This window comes from Canis lupus, chromosome 21 (assembly GCF_048164855.1).
Source record: "Canis lupus baileyi chromosome 21, mCanLup2.hap1, whole genome shotgun sequence".
NCBI lineage: Eukaryota > Metazoa > Chordata > Mammalia > Carnivora > Canidae > Canis > Canis lupus.
Window position 1 is genome coordinate 52,906,222 of NC_132858.1, and position 25,140 is coordinate 52,931,361.

The 25,140-nt window shown below is 36.4% G+C and overlaps 1 pseudogene; it reads right to left on the minus strand.

The window, feature by feature from the left end:
• Positions 1-24,800, minus strand: part of LOC140613255 (mesoderm-specific transcript homolog protein-like) — a 34,465-nt pseudogene extending 9,665 nt beyond the window's left edge.
• Positions 24,801-25,140: the final 340 nt, after the last annotated feature.

Here is a 25,140-nt window from a genome sequence, read left to right on the forward strand (position 1 = left end):
GTTCCTTTCTTCTTTTTTCTCCCTTGCTGCCTTCCTTTGGATTTGATCACTTTTTTGGCAGTATGCTTTACTTCAATTAAATTCACCATTTTGCGTATCTACTATACAGGCTTTTCCTTTTGTGTGACTTACATAAAATACCTTACCATTAGATCATCTTATTTAGGCTAACAACAACTTAACTTTGATACTAGGGCAGAACTATATTTTTATTTTTTCCCCTTCACATTTTACATGATCAATATTTAAAATTTACATTTTATATTATGTATCTAATAACAAATGATTGCAGTTTTAGTGATTTTTAATGTATTTGTTTTTCAACTTTTAAACTAGTGTTGAAAGTGATGTACGTACCACGATATAATATTAGGAAATAAACTAGACTATGTATTTACCATTATTGGTGAGTTTTACTTTGTATGTTTTACAGTATTGATTAGCACCTTTCTTTCCCCTCCCATTCTTTTTTATTTTTCCAGTTTTTTTTTTTTTCCTTTACTTTTTACTGTAAAAATTTCTATTCACAGACTCAGAAGTTCGGGTATTTTTTTTTTTTTCTTTAGCTATGTCAGTTTACTAATGATCCCATCAAAGGTGTTCTTGATTTCAATTAGAGGTTCTGGTTCTTTTGCTTTTTTCTTAGAATTTCCATCTCTCTGCTTAGATTATCATCCAATCTCGCATGTTATCCAGATTTTTCATAGTTGTTTCACATTGAATGTTTGGTAATTCCAACATCCCTGCCATAGCTGAGGCTTACTCTGATGCTTACTCTGTGGCTTCAATTTTTTTTCTTTTGTCCTTGGTATACATTATATATATTTTTTTAATTTTGTGGAAAGCTGTACATGATGTACTAGGTGAAAGGAACACTACTAAATAGGCCTTCAGTGAGGTTGTGATGAGGAATATGGAGAGGAAAAGAATTCTATAGTCCTTTGATGAGATCTCAGCCTCTTCGAGAGCCTGTGCCCCTGAGCTGTGAACTTCACAAATACCTCTCAGTTCTACGTCCCACCTTAGGGGATGCAGAATGGCTTGAGGAGCTTAGGGTGACTGTAGTTGGGTCTTTCCATTCCCCCAAGTAGTTAGGCTCTAATAAAACCCCAATAGATTTTGGTAATAGGTTCTGGTAAGATAATTTATCTTGAGAGTAGTCTTTTTTAGGAAGAAAAGAATGCTCTGGCACATTTCCACATAGTTACTTTTCAACTTCCCCTGCTTAAAGCCCAGGGGGATTTTTCTCAGCTATTCACTGTCAAAACCTGGGAAAGGTCCAGGAAATAAAATTCACAGAAGTGTGGGGGACCCCCCTGGAGTTTTTAACTCCCAGACTTTCTGGCACTGATCTCCCAGCAATTTGTCAATCACAGTTCAGGTTTTCCTGCCCTGAGACTGGTTTCCACTGAAGTTTCTGTTCCTGGAATGGGCTTTCTGCTCTAGTAAGTTGTGATTCCCAGTATCAGCCTGTATGTTTCTCTAATTTTTAGGGGAAGCTGTTTGCCCCATGACCTTAACAGACCTTTGATAGCCCTCAAAAGAGCTGTTGATTTTTCAGTATGTTGAGCTTTTTACTTGCACTGAATACTTTTCTTTTAGAAATAAAACACAATCACAATACAAAATTTCACCAAAATGTATTTGAACAAAATGTATTTGATCTTTTTTTTTTTTTTTCATAAAGAAAGCTAATAGCAATCAGGCAGGAAAGAGGTAACAATTAAAAAAAAAGCAAATTTAAGTGTGTTCTATTAAAAAACACTAATAGCAAATAGTAGCAATAAAGGTAATAAACCTGTACATCATTTTGTTGGTTTAACAAATGAGAAAAAAAAGGAGAACTAGACTTCTATAATGATGGAGTAAGGATGTTATTCAATCTTCTGCCGCATAAAAACAAAGATGATATTGAAAAAAAAAATTCTGATCTCTGAAATTTAATCAATAGGACAGAATAAACTAGAAAGCATTTATTCAAGAGGAGCTACTGGATATTGATAAGAACAGCAAGGCCTGTGGTACTTTAACTGGGGTTGCACCCATTTCTACCTTAGGGACAGTGGTGTGATAAGACCCTTATAAAGCCCCCAGTCTGAAGCCCTGTGTATTTTGATAATACTTCCAGCATTTTCCAGGGGAAACTGTATTCCCATGGCATTGTCAATCTTGACATGATTCTGATCCCTGCCCCCAGGATAAAGCCTTTCCTCCAAGGTGTTAATAAACAATAGCAATTGGCTGGAATTCAAAATTACAGTTGTCTAAGGCTGTGAATTTTTGTGGAGCAAATATAACAGCCCAGCAAAAATTTAAATAGAAAGCTTCAGAAATAAGAAATGGATGATTATGCATGACTGAGATGCTCTAACACATTCTGCTGTTATGGACTAATTGTCTTTCCCCAATTAAATTCATATGTTAAAACTGTAATCATCAGTATGACCATATTTGAAGATAAGTCCTTGGGGAGGTAATTAAGGTAAAATGAGGTCATAGTGTGGAGCCCTAATCTTACAGGGTTAGTGACCTTCTAGGATAAGGAAGAGTCATGAGAGACCTCTCTACACACACAGAGAAAAGACCACGTGAAGATACAAAAAGCAGGTGGCTGTTTATGAGTCAGGAGGAGAATTCTCTTGAGAAACTCAGCTTACCCGTAACTTGATCATGAACTTCCAGCATCCAGAACTGTGAGAAAATAAATGTCTGTGGTTTAAGCCACAAGTCTGTGGTCATTTACTATGGCAGCCTGAGCTGACTGATAGGGATGCACATATATAAGCATGGCTATGCATATGCCCGAGATTGACCCTGGTAACTTATCTCTGCTGGTGGTGAGGTCCTACAGAATAGGAAATGATCACTAAGGATGACTTCTGTTAGCTTTTCATCATCCTAAAATTTGAAATTATGCCTTTAACAATCACAAATCACTATGCTAATGTGTGTAATACTTGCTGGGTCAAGGCATTTTAGGGACTCTTCTGACCCATTATTGGCTAATCATCAAACTATGCTGACTGAGAGGCAGACCTTGAGAAGTGTAGGCTTTTAAAAATGGATTCTAAAAAAAAAAAAAAAAAAAAAAAAAATGGATTCTAAAAATAAAGGTGATCAGAGAACTCAGTGGCTGCATGTAGCCTTGAATACAGAATCTACAAAATCAGTCCTGGAAATCTGGTAGGCAAACAAACAGAACAAGAAGGAAAAAAAACAAAACAAAACAAACAAACAAACAAAAAACTGTTAGGAAAAACCCATGGGAGGGGAAGAATGAATTTCAGATTTGTTAGATCATCTAACATTCCCGCTTTTCAACAACAACAACAACAACAACAACAAAATCATGAGAACCTCACAACAAAACAAAACAAGAAACAACACAAACCAGAAAGACTGTCCTGATGGGCTTATACTGTCTAAAAATGTAATCTGTATGATAATGACACCAAAAAGGGAGAAAGAAGAGAATGATATGGGAGCCATTTCAATGTACTAGATAATCAAATTATCATTAATCTGTAATAGATTGGTTTAGGTTAAGCTGCATATTGTAATATCCAGAGAAGCCACTAAGAAAGTAATTCAAGATAACATTTTTTTAAAGAAATTTAAGTGGCACACAAGAAAAGACCTGTTAAACAAAAAAGCAGGAATAGAGAAACACATAAGACATAAAACACATAGAAAGCAAATTGCAAAACCCAATCATATTAATAATTAAACTAAATAAATGGATTAAATACTCCAATTCACAATCTGGTGACTGTATTAAAAAACAGAATCTAAAATAATAATAATAATAATAAAATAAAAAACAGAATCTAGCTACAGACTATGCAAAAGACAAATTCTATTCAAAGACAAATAGTTCAAAAGTAAAAGAATTGTAAAAGAAATGTCTTACAAACAACAACCAAAAGAGAATTGTAATGGCTATACTAATACACAAAATAGGTATTAAGGCAAAAATATGATACTAATAGTAATACTAGAGACAAAAAGAGATATTTTGCAATGATAAAAGATTCCATTCAGCAGGAAGCAATTACAGATATTTCGCTAGCAACAGAACCCCAAAATACATGATATTTAGTCAGAACTGAAGACAGAAATAGTTCATAATAGTAGTTGAAGATTTCAATATTTGATAGAACTCAATAATTGATTGAACAACTTGTCAAAAAATCAGAAAAAATTAGACAATTGAAGAACACTGTCAACTTGACTAGCTTATGATAACCAATAACAGCAAAAAATACATTTTTTTAAAAGACTTGTTTATTTATTTGAGGGGGGGGAGGGACAGAAGGAGAGGAGAGGGAGAGAGAGCAACTCAAGCAGACTCCCTGCTAAGCACACAGCCGGATTCAGGGCTTGATCTCAAGACCCGGAAGTCATGAACTGAACTGAAATCAAGAGTGAGAGATTCAGCTGACTCAGCCACCCAGGCGCCCAAAGCATATTATTTTCAAGAGAAAACAGAACATGTAAATATCAATATGATGTTCATAAATAAGGAGTATAAACCACATGATTATCTCTACAGGCATAAATAAAACATTGGGAGAAACCCAACACTCATTCACGATTAAACACTCTCAAATTTTTCGTAGACATTAACTCTTTAATAATGGGCATCTATACAACACTCGCAATGAGCACTGCACCTAATGGTGAAAGATTTAAGATATCCTGCCTAAAATCAGTAGTAAGTCAAGCACGTCTGCTTCTATCATTTCTATTAAATGTTGTCCTGGGATTTCTAGCTAGTCCAATCAGGCAACAAAAAGAAATAAAAGGCATCTAGATTGGAAAGGAGGTGGTAAAACTACCTTTTCTCACAGACAACATGATCTTGTATATAAAAAATGTCCAAGGGCATCTACAAAATAATTAGAAGTAAAATATATAGAGAGCAAGTTAAGTCAATACTGAAAAACCAACCATGTGTCTTTATACAAGCAATGTCTAATAAGAAAATGAAATGAGGAACAAAATTTTTCACAATCACATCAGAAAGAATAGAACACTCATGAATAAATTTAACAACAGTAGAGTAAGACTTGCATGCTAAGAAATAATAAAATAAGAATTGCCGAGGGAACTTGAATGTCAGAATAAACAGACATTCCATGTTCTTGGATTGAAAAACTCAACATTGTTATGATGTCATTTCTCCCCAATTTGATCCATAGATTCAACAAATAGGATTAAAAAATATAGATTGTCTACAGGATCTACAAATATTCTATAAATATTACAACAAACTTTTTTTACAGATACTTTGAAGCAGATTCTAAAATGTATATAGAAATGCAAAAATCCAGATAAACTATTTTTTTTTTGAATTTCAATAAACTGTCAGAGCAGTTTTAGGTTCACAGTGAAAGTAAGCAGAAGTCAGAGCGTTTCCAAATACCCTCTGCCCCTGCCCCCACAGTTTATCTCTCCCACTATATAGCACCCTGCATTGGAGCCATACATCTCCTACTATAGATAAACCTACACTGACACGTGATGCCATTATCACCCAAAGTCTTTATTCCACATTAGGGTTCACTCTTGGTGTACATTCTATAAGATTCAGCAAATTTATTATGACATGTGTACACCGTTATAGTTCCATACAGAGTAGTTTCACTCTTCCCAAAATCCTCTGCCCTCTTCCATCACCTCTGGTTACCTCTGATCTAGAACTTTGCTTTTCTTCCACAATGTCATATATTGAAATTATACAGTATGGTGCCTTTCAGACTGGCTTCTCTCACTTAGTAATATGCATTTGTGTTCCTCCATGTTTTTGTTTATGGCTGGATCACTCATTTCCTTTTAGCGCTGAGTAATATTCCATTGTCTGGATGCACTACAGTTTAGTTATCTGTTCACCTGCTGAAGCTCATCTTGGTTGATTCTGAGCCTTGGCAATCATGATTAAAGCTGCTATAGATATCTATGTGCAGTTTGTTGTGTGGACATAAGTTTTCTTTCTTCTTTCTTTCTTTCTTTCTTTCTTTCTTTCTTTCTTTCTTTCTTCTTTCTTTCTTCTTTCTTTCTTTCCTTTCTTCTTTCTTTCTCTCTCTCTCTCTTTTTTTTTAGAGTTAGTCATTTGTTTATTTGATAGAGATATAGCGACAGATAGCAAGAGTGGTGGGGAAGGGCAAGGGAGAAGCAGAGTCCCCATTGAGCAGAGAGTCCTATGTGCTGTTCAATCACAGAACCCTGGGATCAGGACTTGAGCTTAAGGCAGATGTTTAAATGACCCAGCCACCCAAGTACCCCAGTGTGGACATAAGTTTTCATCTCCATTGGGTAAATACCAAGAAGCATGATTCATCATAGGGTAAGAGTATAGTTTTGTAAGAAACTGTCACACTTTCTCCCAGAGTGTCTGTATCATTTTGCATTTCTACCAGCAATGCATGAGAATTCCTATGCTCCACATCCTCACCAGCACTTGGTACTGGCAGTATTTTTTAACTTTCACATATTACTAGGTGTGTAGTAATCTCTCCTTGTTGTTTTGCTTGCCATTCCCTAATGACACATGATGTTGAACATCTTTTCAACCAGTTACAAGTTTTAAAAGAACAAAGTTCGAGGACTTTCACATACCAGTTATGAAACTTAATATATAGCCATACAAAACTTGCACACAAATATTCTTAGAAAAATTATTTATAATGCTAAAAAATTGGAAGCCTCCCAAATATTTATCAACTTGTGAAGGGACATACAAAATCTAGTATGTCAATACCACAGAATATTATACATCCATAAAGAGAACAGAATGCTGATACATACTACCACGTGAATAAATCTCAACAGTATTATGCTAGCTTAAAAAGCAAGACATGAGATGACACATATTGTATGATTTCACTTATATGAATACTCAGAAAAGGCAAATCTGTAGAGACAGAAAATAAATGATTGATTGTATGAGGCAGAGCTTGAAAAATCAGGATTAATAGTAAATGAGACTAAGAGATCATGTTATTTGAAAAAGAATGTTCTAATACTGCTTACCCATGATGAATTTACAACTCCATAATTTCTAAATATCATAGAGTTGAAAACTCAAAATGGGTAAATTTAATGGTATATAAAATGGGACTCATTACAGTATTTTTCACAGTAGCCAAGATACAAAAACAACCTAAATGTCAGTCGAATAAATAGATAAAGAAAATGAGATACTGTATAAATATAATATACACAATATAATGTTTTTCAGCCTTTACGAAGAAGGAAATTATGACATTCATGACAACATGGGTGAACCTGGAGGACATTGTTAACATGAACTAAACCAGACACAAAATACAAACACTGCATGATCTCACTTTTCTGTAGAATCAAAAAAGTTGGACTCATAAGCTGAGTCCAGTTGTTATCAGGGTTTGAAGAGTAGGGGAAACAAGATATTGGTCAAAGGATACAAAGTTTAAGTTGTGCAGGATAAATAAAGTTCTGAAGATCTAATGTACAACATGATAATTCTAGTTAATAGTATTGTACCGTATACTTGAAATTTGCTAAGAGTTGCACACACAGTAACTGTGTGAGCTGAATGATAATGTTAATTAGCTTGAGTGTGGCAATCATCTCACAATTCACATATCAAAACATCAGGTTGAATAGTTCAAGTATATACAATTTTGGGGACGCCTAGGTGTTCAGTGGTTTAGCGCCTGACTTCAGCCCGGGACGTGATCCTGGAGTCCCAGGATCGAATCCTAGGATCGAGTCCCACATAGGGCCTCCTGCCTCTCTTCTTTGTGTCTCTCATGAATAAATAAAATATATAAAAAATATATACAATTTTTATTTGTCAATTATACCTCAGTAAAGCTGGAAAAAATTGAAAGATATGAGACCAAGTAATCAACAAAAAAGTAAATACTCTCCACATGCACATCAGATATTCACTTTGAGGAATAACAAATTCCATCTCAATAGGAGTCAAACTAAAAGCCCTGAATCTGTGGAATGTAATGGGAGCAGGAAAGAAATATGTTATGCAGTCTTGTGTTCTCAGTGGCAAAACTGCAGAGCCAAAATATTAAGGAGAGAGCTGTAAGAATCATGTTCAAACATGATTTCAAATGCTGTAAATTTTGACAAGTTGAAAAACCAGTTTTAAAATTTTCAGCAGTATTAAACATTTACAACCATCATTATCTCACAGCTCACCAGGAGCACACTGTTGGGAACACAGAGGCAGACTGTCCTAGTTCCAAAAAACACAAATTACCATACCCCAAGGTAGGATCCAATAGCTCCCATGAAATTCAAAGGAATTGTAAGTGTATCTTGCCCAATGGTGGTCAATGCTTGATACTCTTAACAGCTCGATAAAACTACAAGCAAGAAGAGAGTAAGGAATTTTCTTTTCAGAATTCATCATTTAAGAGATTCTGTGACTTTGTTATAGACTTGGGATTTTTGCAGAACCTGGATCAAAATGTCATATGGAGATGCCTTTGAAATGTTTATTCTGAACAACAGAGATGTTTATTCTGAAATAGGTCGTTGCCAGCCATAGCCACCTGTATCCTTAACTTACATTTAAAAAGTATAGAATGAAAAAAAATTAAAAAAATAAATAAAAATGCATAGAATGGTTTTCTTTAGTGTAATACATACTCTCCTGCTTTAGAAGATATAGAAACAAAGGTATTATCAGAAACAAATAGTGGCTTCAAGAAGTATGTGAACTGCAATGTCGTTTTACGACACTCCCTACTCGAAGACAAGCCAAAATGGCCTGAAGCATATGGTTGACATATATTCTTTAATTTTCAGATGGATAAATAAAATCATAGCATAAGTCAGTTTGTCCTATTATAGGGGACTCAAAATCTGGTGGTTTCACCAGGAAACACTATCACTTAAAAATAACATTGATTTCTACTCAAGGCAACTAAGTATTAGATAAATTGTATTTTCCATGTTTTGTGTCTGCTACAGTAAAATTTTCTAGCTTCTGTTAGGCATTTTTGTAGTTTTAGTTACTTTGGAGTTATTTAAAGTTGTTCTTTGAGGAAAACCTTTGGCTTTCCATAAGGAAGTATTAAAGACTACCTACACAAGTTTAATTATTTATTTATTTTTAAATATTTTATTTATTTATTCATGAGACACACACACACACACACGCACACAGAGAGTCAGAGACATAGGCAGAGAGAGAAGCAGGCTCCATGCAGGGAGCTCAATGTGAGACTCAATCCCGGGACTTCAGGATCACGCTGTGGGCCAAAAGCAGGTGCTCAACTGCTGAGACATTCCCTACCTACACAAGTTTTAAAAATAATGTTTATATTGGCAACCTAAAAACTAATATTCAGTAACTACAAATCTTAATTTGATTAGCAATGTAGACTCTCACCAAATTCAATCTTGGATAATTTTGCCTGTTAAAAGGAAAATTATCCACTTTCCCCCCCAAATCCTGACCCACACAACATATACTTGGGTAAGGAAATGCATAATAATTGTTCTTAGAAGAAAGATAAATTAAAGATTCAATCTCATTCACAATTGCACCCCAAACTATAAGATACCTAGGAATAAACCTAATCAAAGAGGTAACATCTCTGTTCTCAGAAAACTATAGACCACTCATGAAAGAAATTGAGGAAGCCACAAGGAAATGGAAAAACATTCCACACTCATGGATTGGAAGAACCATTATTGTTAAAATGACTATGCTACCCAGAGCAATCTATATATTCGCTGAAATCCCTATCGAAATACCATCAACTTATTACACAGAGTTAGAACAAATAATCCTAAAATTTGTATGGAACCATAAAAGAAGCTGAATAGCCAAAAGAATGTTGAAAAAGAAAAACAAAACTGATGGCATCACAATTCTGTTTTTCAAACTCTATTATAAACTTGTAATCATCAAGATAGTATGGCACAAAACAGACACATAGATCAATGGAACAGAATAGCAAAACCAGAAAGGGACCCTCAACTCTATGCTCAATTAATTTTCAACAAAGCAGGAAAGAATATCCAATGGAAAAAAAGACATTCTCTTCAACAAATGATTTTGAGAAAATTGGACAGCCACATGCAAGAGAATGAAACTGGACCATTTCCTCACCATTCAAACAAATATACTCAAAATGGATGAAAGACCCAAATGTGAGACAGGAATCAACCAAAACCCTAGAGAAGAACACAGGCAGCAACCTCTTTGACCTTGGCCTCAGGAACTTCTTGCTAGACATGTCTCCAAAGGCAATGGAAAGAAAGCCAAAAATGAACTATTGGAACTTCATCAAGATAAAAAGCTTTTGTACAGCAAAGGAAACAGTTGACAAAACAAAAAGGTGACCAACAGAATGGGAGAAGATATTTGCAAATGACTATCAGGTAAAGGGCTAGTATCCAAAATATATAAGGAACTTATCAAACTCAACACCTGAAGAACAAATAATCCAATCAAGAAATGAGCAGAAGACACAGACATTTCTCCAAAGAAGACATACATGTGGCCAACAGACATGTGAAAAAATGCTCCACATCACTTGGAATCAGGGATATACAAATCAAAACCACAATGAGACACCACCATACACCAATCAGAATGGCTACAATGAACAAGTCAGGAAATGACGGATGTCAGCGAGGATGTGGAGAAAGGGGAACCCTCTTACACTGTTGGTGGGAATGCAAGATGCCGCAGTCACTCTGGAAAACAGTATGGAGGGTCCTCAAAAAGTTGAAAATAGAAATGCCCTATAACCCTGCAATTGCACTAGTGGGTATTTACCCCAAAGATACAAGTGTGGTGATCAGAAGGGCCCCTGCACCCCAATTTTTATAGCAGCAATGTGTACAATAGCTAAACTGTGGAAAGACTCCAGATGTCCATCGGCAGATGAACGGATAAAGAGGTGGTGTATGTACACAATGGAATACTACTCAGCCATAAAATATGAAATCTTGCCATTTGCAAAGATGAGGATGGAGCTAGAGGATATACACTATGTGAAATAAGCCAACCAGAGAAAGACAATTATCATATGATCTCACAAATATGTGGAATTTAAGAAACAAAACATAGGATCATAGGGGAAGAAAAGAAAAAAATAAAACAAAAGAGAATCAGAGAGACAGAGACAAACCCTAAGAAACTCTTAATCATAGGAAACAAATTGAGGGTCGCTGGATGGGAGAGGGTGGGGAGATGAGGTCACTGGGTGATGGGGATTAAGGAGGGCATGTGATGTAATGAGCAGTGGGTGTCATATAAGACTGATGAATCACTATGACCTCGACCTCTGAGACCAATAATACATTATGTTAATTAATTAAATTTAAATAAAGTGAAAAATGAAAAAAAAAAAGAATAATTCTTACGAGTTGCCTACCTAAAATGTAGCCCGTTGGCAGGTGTAGGCTCTCAAACTTTTTTCTTTCCAGTCCATAATAGTTTAAGAACAGGGAAATCTAGAAACTTTTATAGTAACTTGAGAAAATAATTATTTTCTGTTGAAGATAATCATTAAAAATAGAATGTTGTATTGCATTTCTTTTTATGTTATTTTTCTTTCATTTTTTAAGAGTACAGATCTGAGAGGTATTGGAAAAAAAATGTTCTTTCCCCATAAAAATGGGTTGAGAAGCAAGATCTGAGGTTTTGCTAAAAATAATGATTTCCTGTTTGCAGTTGATTTCGTGGATGTGCAAATAAAATGGGAAATTGTTTTGTGTTGATAATTCTTCAAAGTAGACCATCCTTTTACTTAATTTTAACAGTAGCTAAAACAAAACCACAGCTGCTGCTCAAACTGTGAAGGTGTAAACCTCTAGGGTAGAGTTCCCAAGTATATGAAAGGGATCGTGTTGAGTGTGGGTCATAATGGACGACCGCAAGGGGCCAGATGGGCTGGAGAAAGGCCAAGTGTTCTGAGGAGAAAGTCCAGGAGTGTCTGGAGTCCTCAAAGCAGTGAAGGGGACATGGTGAATCTTTCCGAGGCTCAGACATGGTAACTCTCTTGTCCCGGCTCACACAGCAAGGCTGAGGGGCAGGGCCAGGCCCGGGCATTTGGCACAGAGCATGGTGTGCTCCCCTTCTTGATGTCTCCTCAACCTCTGGGGCTTTCAGGGAGTTGGGGTGTCTTACCTCCGACCGTCTATGTAGATCAGTCTGTGAGGGCTTTTATAGATCCTGTCCACATTGTGCTCGTGTGTATGCATGTACACACATGTGAACACACAGATATGCACAGATATACATATGCCCCGGCCTCAGTCCTGTGCACCCTAACCCCCGACACCCCCATCCTCAGTTCTGCAGGCACCTGTGTTTCTATACCTGCCACTCAAGGCAGTAGCTCTAGCCCTGCATCTGTACCCCGCCAGGCCCCAGCCTGAGAACTCTCTGAGCAGAACAGGTACCTCGCCCAGGACAGGGGAGCGGCCTGGTCTCACCTGGTCATGCCTGCACTGCTCCCATTTCTTCCTACACTGCCAATTAAAGTGGGTTTGCTTCTAAAACAAACAGGAAAAAAAAAAACAAAAACAAAACAAAAAAAAAACACATGAAACTGATTTCTCCCTAAATACAACTCTCTGAGTGATTTGGCATCTACTTCTGGGTCCCATCACTTTGTACATCATTTGGAATTTTTAAGGATATTTTTTAGCATTTGGGTTTGTTAGTATGGATTTCTAGAAAACATTTAAAAATGCTTGGGTTTTAGGAATGGTAGATTTATTTTGTGTAACTGGGATTCTCTTTTAAACCCTGTATTGGCAGCCAGGGTGGCTCAGTGGTTTAGCGCCGCCTTTGGCCCAGGGCTTGATCCTGGAGACCCAGGATCGAGTCCCCCGTCGGGCTCCCTGCATGGAGCCTGCTTTTCCCTCTGCCTGGGTCTCTGCCTCTATCTCTCTCTCTGTCTCTCATGAATAAATAAATAAATAAATAAATAAATAAATAAATAAACCCTGTATCATCCAAAGAAATAGAGGAACTTTAGTGAGTTTTCATAAAGGCAGGACAAAACATTTAATTCTGCCTTTAGTTTTATTTCAATGTAAAATAAGCAAATATATTAAAATGACATCAAAAGTGATTTCCTTTGGGGGCATCTGGGTGGCTCATTTGGTTAAGCATCCAACTCTTGGTTTGGGCTCAGGTCTTGATCTTCTGGTTATGGGGCTGGGCCCCAGACGCTCAGTGTAGAGTCCACTTCAGATGCTTTCTCCCTCTCCATCCCCTTCTGCCCCTCTCTGCTCATGCACACTCACACTTTTTCTCTCTCTCTCAAATAAATAAATGAAATCCTAAAAAAAATGATTTCTTTTGCATTTAAAAATATCATTAAATAATTCTTCATGTGGAAACTGGCTATAGGTGAAGCGGTCCATGTGGGGAGTATTCCATAATTCAGCGATGCTGAATAAATTTAAACTCCTCTTAACTTATTTGCTTGATTTTGCAGGAACTCCCTGACTTATTTGTGTAACCCCATGTTAGAGATTGTGTTGGAACTTTTTAGATTAACTTTGGATTAACTTCCTACTCCCTCATAGCTGTAATTGACTGATTTTACTTAATTCTCTAGTAGAGCAGGAACCATTTCGCCAGCGTAGGGTGGTAGCAGTGGAGGAAGGGCAGTGTGTTTCACTGTCTCCTTTGCCAGTTATACATATTAAATTTATAAAACAGCGTACATTTTTGCCTCCCCCCTTTCTAACACACACACAAAGGGAAAGTAAATAGTTCTGGTGATTGATGGAATCTGTCACTACAAGTTGAAAATCAATGGATGCCTGCATTCTATCCATTTTTTCCAACAAATTTTAAGTTTGTCCTTGCCTCAGGTTAGGTGTTAAATCTCATTTGATTAGCTTCTCACAAATATCACTTCCGTGAGCAATGGCATCAGGGATGCTTTGCTTTTTCTGAGGATAGATACAGCTACTACCACCTAAAGAATTTCTGTGTAAAACCACTTTTTAAGTTTGTCCAATTTCTTGTTCAGTGAGCATATGGCAATTTTTGTTTAGGTAATTAGTTTCAGTGATCAGCTTCAGAAAAAAAAATTAATGATATTTTCTTTTATTAGGCACTGAAAACAGATACAACTTTCTTTTTTATGTTTCAATGGCTGCAAAGCCCTAAGCCAAATTTCCTATAAAACTGTGAAAATGAGCACCATAGCTTAAATAGCTTAAATATCTGATATATATATATATATATACATATATATATATATATATATATTTCCACCCTTGGGTGGTAAAGTTTTGTTCTCCTTGTATTCTAACTATCAGAGGCCAATGCTTTTCTTCTATTCAAGTTCTTCAAGTCTTGTCAGTCAATCACACGTTCTCACTGAATACATTATTACACTATTTCCCTTCCTGTTTTTCATACTCTGTAATTTGCTCTAATTCCACATTGTAATTTTTCACTTAATTCTTTCTGTACAGAAAATGTTAATTCCTTAAAGCATTTCACAAAACAGCTCTACATTTTTCTCATGACAAAAGTATATGATTCAGTTTAACGAGGTAGGTTTCATACTGAGGATTGTGTGTATGTGTAACTCTCCCTTCACACACACACACACACACATGCGTACACAACAAATACAACAAACAGACATTTTGAGCAGAGTTAGAAACATAATGATGTGCTCATCTGTGATATTACCTGCCTTACAATCCAAATATTTATTAAAGGCTGCACTTCACCTTCCAACACAGTTATTGCAATTTCTATGGGGCATCTCTATGAAGGCTATATCAAAACCGGAAGCACTTCTTTACATTTGGGTTATAAAAAGAAATGTATGCAAAACCACCAAATCCATACTATAAATTTAAATTAAAAAAAAGATTTTATGTATTTATTCAAGAGAGACAGAGAGAGAGAGAGAGAGAGAGAGAGAGAAGCAGAGACACAGGCAGAGGGAGAAGCAGGCTCCATGCGGGGAGCCCGACGTGGGACTCAATCCCGGGTCTCCAGGATCAGGCCCTGGGCTGAAGGCAGCACTAAACTGCTGAGCCACCCAGGCAGCCCTAAAATTTTATGTAAACATAAACTAAGCATCTATAAAGTAGTATTTCCAAATAGAATTGGTTAAATTGTAAACTGTATGGGCTAAACCTATTTCCTTCTTTCTGTTTCTGTGTCTCCATTGGGAATGTTCCTCTCTCTTCTCTGTCCTGTACTTGCCTGAGTGCATTTATATCACTACATCTGAAAATCATGGTTGAGGATTTTCAATCCTTTCTTTCTTAGATCTCACTTTTATGTCTCTAGCTATTTCTGATCTTAATTCCGTAGATGTTAATCCATTTTTGTTACTCATTTTTGCATGTGGTGTTTCTTTGTCTATAAGACACCATTATCTCTTGTTCCCTCCCTCTTCTTCCAATTCCATGGTTTTCCTCTAAGTGTCCTAATTTTGACCCCAACAATGTTGTGTTTAAACCTTTGCTTATAACACTGACTTCTGCATTATTTAGCACAATGGGGTCTAATCCGCAATTACCACTAAATCAGTTTACCAGTTTTCACAGTACTTCTAACTTCATATGAGCTCAAACAAACAGACTGCTACTATGAGTCACAGATTTCTCTGTCGGGGAAAAAATGTGTGTATATATATATATATATATATATATATATATATATAATTTATATATTTATAAATTTTTTAAAAAAATTTTTTATAAAAAATTTATAAAATATTTTTAAAATATATATTTTATTATAAAAATATAAAATTATTTTATAAATAATATAAAAATAATTTTATATTTTTAATATTAATTTATAAATAATATAAATTATGTTATAAATATAATATAAATATAAATTTTATATTTTTATATTAATATAAATAGTTTTATATTTTTAAAATATAACATATTTATAAAATATATAAATATATAACCCCCCCCCCCGGAAAGAAAAGGAAAGCTGTATCCTGCACATCTGACTGCTCTGACTGGAAAGGATTCAAGTTTAGTTGGAATGTCAATGGCTACTAGACCAAAGCTCAAGTTAGATTCAAAGGCAACTTGAACTTATGATCTGTTGGATGCTGTTACAAATAATCCTAGAAATCTCAGTGGCTGAACAAATGTAGGAAACTATTTTTTTAGTTATGTAGAATCAAAAGCTAGTTCCTCATTTGTGGGTGAGCTGGCTCATGATCATTCCAGAACCTACATTTCTCTAATCTGTATTCTGTTTTCTTTAAGACCTGGTGTTCCTTGCCATTAGCCAATGGGTGGGGAAAAAAGCAGTAGAGGAGTCATACCTACTTTTATACTGCTCTGGATATAGGATCTAAACACAAACATCTGTTCATGCTCTTTCTGGAAGAATGAGTCTTTGACTCCAATAGATGCAAAGACAGCTGGAACTATAGCCCAACCAGAGCACACACATCTCCAGAATTCTGCTTGATGAAAAGCGAACACAAACTTGTAGTTAGGTGCTGTCAGAGTGATGCTCGGAAAATATTTATCCCCCAAATCTTTAATTTTATAGGTGCTAAAACTGAAGCCCAAGCATGCAAATTATATGTCCAAAGTCACCAAGATAAATGGTGGCAGATACAGCTGGGAGCCACTTACTTTGTCCTCCATGGTGCCTTCTGTGATGTTCCCATGATGTAAGATCTCAAGCAGGGCTTGGTTCCATCCATCATTAGTTACCCGGGAATTATGGCTTTCATGGAAGATGAGAACTGGGCTGAAAGGAAAAATACAAGTTGTAACTAGGGTAAGCATACAATTTATATTCCAGACTAGGACACTTTGAGATTGTCATGGGCAAACCAGAAATAAAAAAAAAAAAAAAAGAAAAGAAAAAAAAAAGATTATATAAGTTTAATTTTCCTCACAAAATTCACCTGGGAAGTTTTCATACCAAAATCTTCAAGGTGAGAGTTGATAACATATAAGATTTTGTTTTCACTTTTCTAGTCCCAATTTAACAATTATAACACATTTCTTGAGCAGAAATTATTTCCTGTTGACATGCCCATTGATTTTTAAAAGAACTCAAAATATATTTCTTAAAACTCTATAAAGAGCTTCAAGGAGCAACCTCTACAAAACAAACCACTCCATGGAATATAATTCTGAACAAGTTGTTTCCATTTTGCATCTGACAATTTCAAAATCATCTATTGCCAAGACATGGTAGGAAGACAGAGATGGGAGCCAAGGGTAGATAGTGATCCAGGAGCCACACTCTCTTCAATTTCCAAATCTCCCAGGTATATGAAGTCTTTGAAATATGAAGCAGAAGTAAAAATGGACTACAGATAAAATATTTCATAAAAAGAAAACATACCTTTATGTCATGTTTCCTGGGCAAGCTTCTCCACGTGCCAAGCCCTGCAATACAAAGAACGTCTCCCTCAAAGCATCTGTAAACATTTGCAGTTCCCCGTGGAATGCCAACTGTAGCTAACATATGGTGCTATCAACGAAGTAGTCCAAAATGACTGCCCACACAGATAAATTCACTTTTAGCTGTCTTGTTATTCCAGTTTAATGATGTAGTGTTGGCTAACTCCTGTGATACCTTACGGCGGGAAAGAAAACGGAGCGACTTCAAAATCCTGTTTCAAGAACATTCTTTAGTCAAATTACACCATCATCTATATCAATTTTGCCCCGCCGTCATCAGTTTTGATCAGACCTCAAACACGATTCCTGCTTGGAGATGTTGACTCTATATGGTTGAATGTGCTGTGCAAACATCATATCCACACAGCCTGGGATTCGCAGCCCACTGAGGAGAGAAGGAGCAGTTTGAGCCTCCATTTGGCACAGGAAGAAACAGCGGCCTTTCTAAGGAGATGATTTTTTTTTGCTGTTGTTTACTTACACAGTTTATAATGTCATTTATGGAACTGTTAATTAATAATTGATTATACGGGTGAGCCTAAATGCCTCAGTCGATTAAGCATCTGGATGTTGATTTCGACTCTGGTCATGACCTCAAGGTCCTGGGGTTAAGCCCCACATCAGGCTATGGTGCTGGGCATGGAGCCTGCCTGGGCCTCTCTCTTTCCCTCTTCCTCTGTCTTTCCCCCTCCCTCTCTAAAAAATAAAATAATAAGACAATCTATTATCAGAACATAATAATTCCTATTCCTAGCATAAGGCGATGGATGCCTAGAAATTTGGGACTTCATAGTCTATTAAAAAAGGAGTGTGGTGTGCATTACCTGGCATGGTGTACAACCGACAATAATAGCAAGGGCCAAATATCATGGGTTTCCTGTGCACCAGACCAGGGGGTCTCGGTGCTTCTCGTGCTAATTCCCTTAATCTTTCCAACTCAAACCCTAGAAGGTAGGTGAGTGAGCTTAGCAGCCCCACTGTATTATTAAGGAAACTGAAGTTAAGTAAATTTCTCCAGACGTCTGGGTGGCTCAGTAGTTAAGTGTCTGCCTTCCGCTCGGGTCGTGACCCCGGGGTCCTGGGATCGAGTCCTGCATCGGACTCCCTGTAGGGAGCCTGCTTCTCCCTCTGCCTGTGTCTCTGCCTCTCTCCCTGTGTCTCTCATGAATAAATGAATAAAATCTTTAAAAAAAAATAAGTTTCTCAAGGTGGCTATTCATTTAGTAATAGATTAAAATAGACACACACACATATATATATATATATTTCTGGTGTATACATTATATCATATACAGTATATACGTCAGAATAGACATTCATATATACACATATATATCTAGCATATATATGATATATGCATTATGCTTCAGAATAAATACAGGTGTGTTTACATATATATGTCTATTATATTTGTTTATACACACAATATACTATATATATAAATATAGTATATTTATATATGAATATACTATATATAAATATACAATTTATATAATTTGTATATAATTTATATTGTTAGAATATATTTTATATATTCTAATATATAGATATTATATATTATATATAATACATACTAGAATATATAGAGGTATATAATATCCATATATTAGAATATATAAAAACTCTAATATTTATCTGCTCCCAGTCAATGAAATCTTTCCTTATAATATTTTTTTTAAAATTTTTTTATTAATTTATGATAGTCACGGAGAGAGAGCGAGAGAGAGAGCCAGAGAGAGAAGCAGGCTCCATGCACCGGGAGCCCGACGTGGGATTCGATCCCGGGTCTCCATGATCGCGCCCTGGGCCAAAGGCAGGCGCCAAACCGCTGCGCCACCCAGGGATCCCTTTCCTTATAATATTAACCATAAATTCAACCGTCTGTTTTATTTCCTTTAACTTCTTTTTACAGATTTTAGATGGTAGTCATTCTTAACTCCTTTTTCTTTTCTTTTTTTTTTTCCCCATTAAACTAAAGCCTGTCTCATAGCTCTTCCAATTCTGCAGGTGCCAGGAGCCTTCTCCTGTTCACAGCTGACAGCATCTATAATAGTGCCTGCATACAACAGGCATTCAGTACTCAGTTAAAATGATTTGATTTCACAGTCACTGTCGTATCCAACCTGCTCTTCCCACCCCCACTGCTTGGTATTTACATTGCCAGGGCAGGGGGCATCAGTTTGAAAAATCAGTTGTATAAAGTTTAAATAAAATGATCCTGGATAAATCCCTTAAATCTTTATTCTTCAGGTTTCTTATCTGTACTATAGGGGTATAAGCAAACAAAGAATATTATGAGAACCTCTATAAGATTGCCAGTGAATCTGCTACATCTAACTTTGTGATGCTTAAACTTGATTTCCACCAGGATTTCAACATGAATGACTGTCCTCTATTAACTTGTTGGAGATAATAATCCTAAATCACTATCATGCATGGTCTTACGCTTTTAAACAAATCAAAGTTAGTGTTTCCCTTCCAAGCCAGGAGGGCAGTTAGACCTAAGTCCAGAGAAGAAGCAAAGCCATCAGTCCCCTGTTGGTACCTGTGCCTGTGTTGTGTGCTGTTCCCTACAGGCACCTCTGGCCAGTTGGCCCTGTGCTATTCATGCAAATGGGGAGAGTTAGAGCAGTGAACATAAAGTTCTCTGAATGTATGCTTCCTGAGATCTTCATTTCTTTTTGTGGAGCACACAAATGCTTTATGAGAAAACATTATTTATAAAGCATCTATTTCTCACATATTGTACTAAACATATGTATTTTCTCTAATATTCATAGCATTGCTTAAATGAATAAACCTGTTTGGTGAGCTAAACTGAGGCTCAGAGGTTCATAGATATAGCTCACTTTCACATAATAAGGAAAAGAAGGGCTGCAGTAAACATGTCAGTCATGAATGGCAGACTGAATGGTTCTCTCTAAAAGTCTGGCAAAGGAGGGTTTGCTCTGAAGCTAAAAAAATTTAAGCTGCATGGGCTCTCTCTTTCACACCACCTGACAGCGTTCTGGGACAGGCCTTAGCAATGTGTTTCCATAGCCATGTGTTTTGATAAAATATGTGAGTGTGAGATTATCTTTCTTATAATCTACCCCTCCATCCAAATTTTATCAGCTTCAGCATTCACAAATCATGTCTCTGGCTTCCAGTGATCCAATTCAGTCCCTTTATGCCTGCGTCCTTGCTCTTAAATCCCAGGGTAAACAATTCTTGAAGCCTGACAAATAAGGTTAATTGGGCCTTCTCTGGGTCTGTGTGTTCCTGTCTATATATATGTGTACACATGCATGCACATGCACACACACATACACACTCTTGGTCAGGCTAACTAAAAGCCATTGAGCATTTAGTGTATTCTGAGGAGAGTTCTACTCTCATATTATTACATTCAAAGAATTTATAATGCAGATAGTGAGATCTAACCAATGTTGATATACATGGGAAGAGGATATGCAGTCATACCTAGAGTATTCATTTAAGGTTTCTGGATATTTAGACTATTTGTAGATTATACTATTATGTGGATTATTACTATTTATTAATACCATATCATATTTTCATGTAATTAGGCAAAAATATTTTGGGCATCCCTCAACATAATAAAGGCCACATATGAAAAACCCTCTGCTAGGGGTGCCTGGCTGGCTCAGTTGGTGGAACATGAGACTCTTGATTTCAAGGGTACAGGTTTGAGCCCTTATTACTTAAAAATAAAATCTAAAATAAAACAAAGCAAAGCAAAACAAACAAACAAACAAAAACAACAACAAAAACCACACAGCTAATATCATCCTCAGTGAAGAACAACTGAGAGTTTTTCTTCTATGATTAGGAACAAGACAGGGATATCCACCTACTAACTGTCATTTAACTAGTACTGGAAGTCCTAACCACAACAGTGAGACAATAAAGAGAAATAAAAGGCATCCAAATCAACAAGGAAGAAGCCAAACTTTCAATATTCACAGGTGACATGATAAACTACATAGAAACCTGAAAGACTCCACCAAAAATTTGCTAGAACTGATACACAAATTCAATAAAGTCGCAGACTTTAAAATATAAAATCCATGTATAGAAATAAAATCCATGTATAGAAATTCACTGCATTCTCTACATTAATAATGAAGCAGCAGAGAGAGAAATTACGGAATCAATCCCATTTATAATGGCACCAAAAACCATAAAATACTTAGGCTAAACCTAACCAAACAGGTGAAAAACCTGTATTCTGAAACTTATAGAACACTGAAAAAGAAGTTGAAGGTGACACAAAGAAATGGAAAAATATTTGATGCTCATATGAAGAAAAAATATTATTAAAATGTCTATGCTACCCAAAGCAATCTGCACACTTAATGTAATCTCTATCAAAATACAACAGCATTTTTCAGAGAGGTAAACAACTTTAAATTTTTTATGGAACAACAAAAGGCCCTGGATAGCCAAAGCAATATTGGAAAAGAAAAGCAAAGCTGATGGCATCACAATTCCAGACTTCAAGTTATATTTTTGCACAAAGCTATGTGCACAAAAATATATGGTATGAGCACACAAATAGATACATAGGTCAATAGAACAGAAGAGAAAACCAGAAAACCTAGAAATGAATCCATAACTCTATAGTCAATTCATCTTCAACAAACTAGTAAAGAATATGCAATGGGAAAAAGACAATCTCTACAAGTAGTGTTGGAAAAACTGGACATGCAAAAGAATGAAACTGGACCACTTTCTTACATCAAAGACAAAAACAAATTCACAATGGATTAAAGACCTAATCCATGAGACATGAACCATTAAAGTCCTAGAGGAGAACCCAGGCTGTAACCTATTTGACATTTGTTGTAACAACTGCTTAGTAGATATGTCTTTTGAGGCAAGGGAAACCAAAGCAAAAATAAACTATAAGGACTACATCAAAATAAAATGCTTCTGCACAATGAAGAAAACGATCAACAAAACCAGAATGCCATCATGGAATGGGAGAAGACATTTGCAAATGACATGTCTGATAAGGGGTTAGTATTCAAACAGATAAAGGACTTATAAAACTCAACACCCAAAAATGAATAATCTAATTAAAAATGAGTAGAGGACACATGATTAGACATTTTTCCAAAGAACACATACAGATGGCCAACACATACATAAAAGATGTTCTACATTACTCATCATGAGGGAAATGCAAATAAAAGCTATAATGAGATATCACCTTCACACCTGTCATAATGCAAAAAACAAAACAAAACGAAATCACAAGAAACAACATATGTTGGTGAGGATGTGAAAAAAGAAAGGAAACTTCTTGGACTGTTGATGGGAATGCAAACTGGTGCCGCCACTCTGGAAAATAGTATGGAGGGTCCTTAAAAAGTTAAAAAAAAAAAAAAAAAGTTAAAAATAGAACCACCCCAGATCCAGCAAGTCTATGACTAGGTATTTACTCAAAGAATACAAAAATACTAATTCAAAGGGGCACATATATATGTTTATACATATGTTTATAGTAGTATTATCTATCATAACAGAATTACGTAAAGAGCCCAAATGTTCATCAATTGATGATTACATACATATATGTTACATATGTTATATACATGTGTTATATATATATTACATACACATGGCACACAATGGAATATTACTCAACCTTAAAAAATAATGAAATCTTGCCATTTGCAACGGCATGGATGGGGCTAGTGAGTATTATGCTAAGTGAGATAAGCCAGTCAGAGAAGGACATACACTGCTTGATTTTATGATTTTCTACATATGTAGAATTTAAGACAGAAAATAAATGAACTTGGGGAAACAAAAGGAGGGGTAAACCACAAAGCAAACTCTTTTTTTTTTTAAATAAATTTTTATTTATTTATGATAGTAACAGAGAGGGAAAGAGAGGCAGAGACACAGGCAGAGAGAAGCAGGCTCCATGCACCGGGAGCCCCACGTGGGAATCGATCCTGGGTCTCCAGGATCGCGCCCTAGGCCAAAGGCAGGCGCCAAACCGCTGCGCCACCCAGGGATCCCCACAAAGCAAACTCCTAAACTGTAGAGAACAAATTGATGTTTACCAGAGGAGAGGATGGTGGGAAGATGGGTTAATAGGTGATGGGGATTAAGGAGGGTACTTGTGATGAGCATCAGATATAGTGTTGAATCACTCTATTGTGCACCTGAAATTAATATTACACAGTATGTTAACTAACTAGAATTTAAATGAAAACATTTTAAAAAGATGTAAGAGAATGGGTTAGGAATATAACTGAATACTATTTTTTTAACAAAGGAACAGATTGCCTCATATAAGACAATTTTTCAAAATCAAATTATTTCAGTACAATTTAAAAGAATACTTTTTGAGGGGCATCTGAGTGGCTCCGTCCGTTAAGCGTCTGACTCTTGGTTTCCGGTCAGCTCATGATCTCAGAGTCCTGGGATTAAGATTGTGTTTCATGTTCAGTGTGGAGTCTGCTTGTCCCTCTACCTCTGTTCCTCCCCTGCTCTCTCTCTTTCTCCCAAATAAGTAAATAAAATCTTAAAAATATATATATATATATTATTTCTTAAAACTCATTCTTTTTCACTACTACAGCACTGTTCTAGGCACAGAAGTTTAAGTTTTAAATTTTTGTAAGTTCAATGAATCTACTATTTGAGTTGCATTATTGAATTTATTCCTTCTGGATACCATGTAACTGTGATTACCATTGATTACAATTGTTTCACAACCTACATGTACAATGCTGACCAAAGAAATCCGGTTAAAACATTGGCAATCCGGGAACAGGATGTGGAGTAGAGCGACTTCCTAGATTGGCGTAATCACACTCCTGCCAGAAAGAATATCGTACAGAAACCCCTCCATTTTTGCACGGTAAGGCCAAATCATCTCAGTGGGGGGCACCCTGAATGTCCTTTTTGCACCACTGTTGCTAGCTCTGCATGGGTTAGGTGCTGGTTATTGACCTTTACCTCTGCTGACTACATGCTCCCCAAGAGGGAAAACAGTGGCCATGGAGAGAACGTGTAATGCCCCTAAAAATCTCCAACAATTTTCCTCGAGGATTTTTCCCTTGTTGTATTTAGATCCCACAAGCCACCACGCATCTGTCTCTAGTCCTATGAATTCCCACTGCTTTTCAGAGAGAATATTACAGGGAGATATTAAACCCACCATGGCTGAGGCCTCACAGTGGAGGATGACAAATGAAAAGTAGAGTTGAAAGAGCCATCTGTTTTCCTTACGTGACATCCACCACAACATTTGTAATGGGATTAACATTATTCCTTCCAGCCTGAGTCAGGAGCGTCCCTGCTTTATCTGCAAAGGTACTCCACTTAATTTGTTTTCCCTGTGATGGATGTGTGATTGGATTTAAGACCATCATGGGGAATCAGATGTGCATGCCTAGAGTGAAAGAGCGCAGTAAAGAATTATAGGTAGAATGTTACAAAAGTAATATTTTTGCTGAAGTCATTTGGATAAGGGAGAAAAAAAATAGATGCTATAAAGCTGGAAGGCCCAGGTAACAGGATGTTCTAAGGCGACCTATTGCTCTCGTGTATTCCCAAGGGATGACAGTGTGACCCTTACATCCGAGTGGGCTGTGATTAAACATGAGGACTCTTCCTCTCTGAGAGGGGAGTAAATGGTCCTCTGAACCCCAAATGACACTAGAGTCACTGCTCCTTGGAATCCTGCTTCAATTAAGATAGAATTCCCGT